The sequence below is a fragment of the Dipteris shenzhenensis genome, chromosome 24 (genome assembly GCF_047967505.1).
Source record: "Dipteris shenzhenensis isolate YYH24624 ecotype China chromosome 24, Dip_SZ_1.0, whole genome shotgun sequence".
In the NCBI taxonomy this organism is placed as follows: domain Eukaryota; kingdom Viridiplantae; phylum Streptophyta; class Polypodiopsida; order Gleicheniales; family Dipteridaceae; genus Dipteris; species Dipteris shenzhenensis.
Window position 1 is genome coordinate 31312396 of NC_141619.1, and position 5773 is coordinate 31318168.

At 40.9% G+C, this 5773-nt stretch overlaps 1 pseudogene; it reads right to left on the reverse strand.

Moving 5' to 3' along the window:
- Positions 1–4187: 4187 nt before the first annotated feature.
- LOC147886487 (uncharacterized) lies at positions 4188–5010 on the reverse strand (annotated as a pseudogene).
- Positions 5011–5773: the final 763 nt, after the last annotated feature.

Here is a 5773-nt window from a genome sequence, read left to right on the forward strand (position 1 = left end):
TTGTTTGTTACAAAATTATCCTTTCGAAAAGGGTGATACAAAATCGCTCAAACGAGTTGACATACACAAGCATATACATGCTGAAGTATATACAAACCACTACTAATACTACTACTATTGCTCATCCGAATCGTCGTCCTCGTCCTCATCCTCGTCATGGTCGCGTTGGCTTAATCCCTGGCCCTTCTGAGCTACGCTTGATCCTTGGTCCTTGTTGAAGCCATGTAAGCCTAATCCCTCGTCAACTCTGCCCACCTCCATTGATGGGACGTTTGAGCTTGCACTCTAAGAGTGAAACCATATTAATTGAAAATTAGATTGAAACTTAAAGAATAAAATAGTTTAAAAAGTGAGATCATAAAAAGTAAGAGTAGACTTGTACCGTGCGAGCAGCCACCTCAACCCAATCAACTGTCGCTCCCACAGCCTCCATCTCAATAAACCATGGCTTTGTTCCTATGAGGCAATCCATCACAGCTTGCTGTGGGTCCAATTTATGAGAGTTAGATAAAGTGCATGCAATATGTAATAAAACAAATAGAATAATAAATTAAATGAGAAGAAGTAGACTTACACGGTTGCCTCGAACGCCAACTGTCCACCTACACCAAAGTGCGAAGTACCTACGGAGTCCAACTGTCTCCTCGCAGCCTGCCTCTGACCCTCGAACTTTTTAGGATAACCCCTGTACTCCTTAAAAAACTTCTAGTCTGCTTTGTCTACCCAGCTGGGTTTAGTCTTTCCCTTTGCGATGGAAGTACGCAAGATTGACCTACGATGATTCAAGACCCACCCATGCGCTCTTGCATGTAATCCTCATTGAACTCCCAATTTGGGAAGTTAGGGTATTTTTTTTTCAATTCATCGATGACTTCCTACTTCTTTTTTTCAATTCAGTAGCTATGCTGCTCTTGAAGTGGTGGCTCATCAACCGCCTCATGGTACATGCGTTGCTTGAAAGAAGCATTTTCAAAGGACAATATGCTTAGTGGGCTCAAGTCCCATGATTGGCACAAGGTCTTACATGTATTCTAAGCTGTAGGATTAGTGTACTGATACTCGTGATGCATTAGTATAATTATGATTATGTTATATTATTGACATGACTTCTTTGTTGCTTTGATAGTTCATACTCCCAATTACAGTGAAAGGGTGCTTACAAGAAGATGTTAGAAATGCTATATTCAACATCACTGGTATTAGCGTACTGATACTCGTGATGCATTAGTATAATTATGATTATGTTATATTATTGACATGACTTCTTTGTTGCTTTAATAGTTCATACTCCCAATTACAATGAAAGGATGCTTACAAGAAGATGTTAGAAATGCTATATTCAAGATCAGTGGTATTGTGAGGTATGCTTACTATCAAATCGCATTGATTGCATTTTCTTCAATTTAAGTTGAATAATCTATAGACTGATTATGAATATATCTTACATGGGCATGTGAAATAGGTGGATATCTAAAAAAGAGATCTCCATATCAAGCATCAAGAAGCCTAGGGTGGACTCCATCGAAGCCGTATGCTTGGTTGAGAAGCACTTTTCCTCGAGTATTATGAAAACTCATTGCTTGTGCACATAGTTGATGAGGTGGCCATTGCAGGTACCGTTCATAGTCGATAGATGTTTTTTCTCAAGCAGTTTATGAAAACTTTTAAGGGATTTGTAAGGCAAAGAGAAAGACTGAAAGTAAGCATGGTGGAGGGATGGCTTGTGCAAGAGTCATTAGTATATATCATGGAGTTCCTTGCATCCATGGATCCCGATATGCCGCAGGCTTGCCATAACAAGGATGATAATGGCATCATTGGCAGGGTTCCCCAAGGAAAAGGGATTGAAAGAAAGATGAGCAAAGAGCAAATGGAGAAATTCAATAAGTTTTGTATCCTCAATAGCAAGGAGATGCAGAAGTGGATTGAGATATATGAAGCGGCCAAAGCAAAAAGACTAGTTGTTCAAAGTAATGTACAGGCGATCGCAACCATATCCACGGGATCTCACCCTTGTCTCCACTCACATGTCACTTGATTGGCTACAACTAGCTCTACGTAAAGCCAAACGCGATGGAGAGACAATAAACGAGCGTGAGTGCGAGTTATCATCTGGATGTTTGATACATGTAAGTTTCTTACCTCTTGACATTATTTGTGGTAATATATGCTATAAAATAGATGCATCCTCATTGTTTTAATAATGCTCTTTTGCAATACAAAAAGTACAGTGCATTATGATCATATGGATGATATTTTTGCGTGAAACGCATCGATTCAAAGAGAGTCACGTATGATTGTGGAGTCATCGCTAACTTCACACAAGCATTCGAAAAAAGGGAAGCTCATTTTGGGACCTTTTGGCAAAGAAAGAAAATAGCCCTCCACCAATCAAAGAAGGGCCAACGTAACATTGAAAATTTTAGAAAAAGGAAAACAAAAGAAATGCAGTCGAGTTTGCATTCAATGAGGACACTTGAGCTACTTTATTTATATCTGACGTACGGTTTCTAACATCATTGACGCATCCGGAGCAGTCCAAAACCCCCGGAAAAGCTTTTGAAACATCGAAAATGAGCCCTCGAAGGCCTGAAAAAGGCCAAAAAAGCCTAGAAAGCGACCCATGCAAATGAAAGTGATTTGATAGATTAGACCCGAAAAAGCCTTTTCGCGGGCTTTGGCCCGCTCCAAACGCGCCGATGATGTAAGAAATACCAAATTTTGCATCGTACATCAGTGGAGTTATGTCATATTTTATTATTTTAGAGAAAAGAAAAATAAAGAAATCATGAATTTCTCTCAGGGCCCCAAAATGAGCTATCTTTTTTCCTAATGATAGTCGAGCAAGTGTTTCGGATACCAATCTTCTCTCCTCGCAGTTGGATTATTATGGGACCATACGCGAAATCTATGAAATTGATTTCAGACGATTTAGTATTTTCATTCTTGATATAAAGTGGTTTAGAACCATTTACAACAGTCCCCATGCGACAATGAGGAAAGATAGTAGCGATTTCTTTGCAATAGACTCCACCAAACTTTGGACTGATGAAAGTGATACTTTTGTTCTTTCCAAGCATTGTGAGCAGGTGCATACTAATGATTTAATTAATCGAAGCTTTTGTTTTTAAAGATCCATTGGTACATGTATTTAAGCATAATTTCATATATATAATTGATGGCATTTGGCATCCATCTTCAATATAAGTGGTTTTTTATCCAGATCGTTCTGATCCAAGATGGTGGTACGTGATCCAAGTTGTACCACGAAGTAAGCAAATTTGTAAAGATACAAATGTGGATATGGAGATGCCACTACCAATGCCGGATCCAATTGATCCATATGGATCTAGCGAAGAAGATGAAGATCACAACATGAGCTAAGAGGAAGATGCGCATAATGACATCATACGGGAGGAAGATGGAGATCACGATCTTGAGGAAGAAGATGAGGATCATCAAGAATCACCACACTTTATTAAAGAAGATGATCAAGTCTTAGGTGAACGTACGATGCCAGAGTACAATGATGATAGTACAATGATGATATAGGAGATTAACTCGGTATAGAGTTGGAGATAGACTTGTTTGGCGTGCTAAACTTGGTTCAAGATAAAGCCACTGATGTAAATGCTCTTCATTGATTTTTTTCATCTCAAACTTGGACATGAGTAAATGAGCTTCAAACTTGATGTACATGCTCTTGTACTTTTATTCTTTCAAAAGATCAAACATGTATGAAAAGGAAAAAAAATTTATCATTGGTAAAGGTCGATATGGGAAAAAACACTCTCTGTAAAATGTCACTATAGTAAACTGTCTCAGTGTCGCTATATAACAACCTTCTACAAGTCTGGCAAGTGTCGCTATATAGCGACACTTGCGTAGAGTCGTTATATAGTGACACTTGACTAAACTCGCTTTGCTTACTGATGATTAATGCCTCGCGCAAGCTAAACGTCGACGCTTAAGCATCGGAATAAGACCCGTGTAGTAGTGATAGAAAGAACCTAGAAAGAAGTACATTACATTTCAAGTACAATGTATTGTCGGTATCGTAAAACAGCCTGGAGAGGTTGTGGAAGGGAGATGTCTATAAGTAAATAGCATAAGTGGAGGGACATGATTTTGGAGAATAAGTGGGCAAAATACATTTATTCATGAGTTGGCATGATCTTGGAGCATATTTAAGAGAAAGTGAGTTCTTGTAGGAGTGCCTTATAGCCAGAAAAAATCAAGTCTATCGAGTCATGCACATGGTTGAGGGTGAGGGGCTCGTTACTGGTCTTAGCCCAAGTATGGGCAAGGCAGACGATGTAACGGATCTCACGACCATTGAGAGGGTCGCCAAGGGAAAGGAGGCTAGCAAGGGTGGGTTGATAAAGAAGGCCGACACTGGTGAGCAATGTGCGCCAGATTTGAAGGCATGGTGGATCATCCGCCTCGGGGTAGCAGATGCAAAGAGAGATGTGAGAGAGGAAGGCATCATCAAAGGCTCGAACATGATTGGTGGGGAGGAAGAGGACTCCAGCAGAGCTCCAGCATAGTACTCGAGGAGGCGAAGGAAGACACCTGTCATGAGGTTGCATTTCACATCCACATTGAAGGCATGGCATTTGAGGTACCCATCTGCCTCATTGAGGAGGAAAATGGCACCGCAATGCTGAGGACTTGGCGAAGGTGAGATTTGAGCTGGCGGGCATCCTCACTGAGCTCAAAGGCACTAATGGCCTAGAGAGGGCAATGGAGCATCTCGATGAGCATCTCAGCGGTGGCGAGAGTCTTACCAATGCCATGTGGACTATAGCAGATCACAATGCAACCCTCGCCCTTGTTGGCGATGACATTTGTGCATCTACAAGGGTTTGTAGAGAGGTGTTGAGTCACGAGACCTCTGAGAATGTGATTGTGCTAGGAGCTGTGCATGCCCACCTAGTTGTAGGCATAGGAATCAAAGTTGATTTCATGGAGTTTGCCAACCTTGAAGCACCCCAACTTCTGGGTATCCATGGCTGCGCCTTCCATGAAGTTGGACACTATTCCAAACTACTCAAAACAACGTTCCTCTAGACGGGTATCCTTGGTTATGCTGTGTTCACAATGACTCGTGCTGTTAGTGAGTTTGTGGAGCTACAAGTCTATATAGAACTGCAACGAAGCTCCTTAGAGCCTTCTTCCCCACGTTAAGTATTGCCTAACCAAAAGTTTTCTTTAAAGACCGCCGTGCTGTGTGCAACCGGGTTTCTACAAAAAGCAACGCTTTAGCTTTGTTAAACTATGATGACTAGGAGTTTACTTTAGACTCTAACACCAAACTTTGAAAAGCTCAAGGAGATATACATGTGGATCAAATAGCACTTATGGATCAATTAGCACTTGACAACTGCTCTGGGAGAAAAGCTACTTTGAAAAGATTCTTCTCCGCACTAGTTCCAAAAAGATTCTTATCCGCACTAGTTCCAAAAAGATCAAAATTACATGGAGGCCAATAGTCAACTCATAGTACACACACTAGGATTCCACCTTCATTTAGGTGTCATGGCCACCTCTGTACAGACCTTGCCAAGATGAATGAGGATCAATATTTTTGATGCATATGTATATTATAGAACGATCTTGCTATTATGCAAAAGAGAAATCCTTGAGCTTGTTAGCACAAGTGGCTGAAACCCTCAGCTCTCGTTGGGAGGTCTTGGGTTCAAGTCTCAACGTACACCTCCCATGGATTACAAAGTTATGTGGACACTTGTAGGATGCCATTCCCATCTGATAG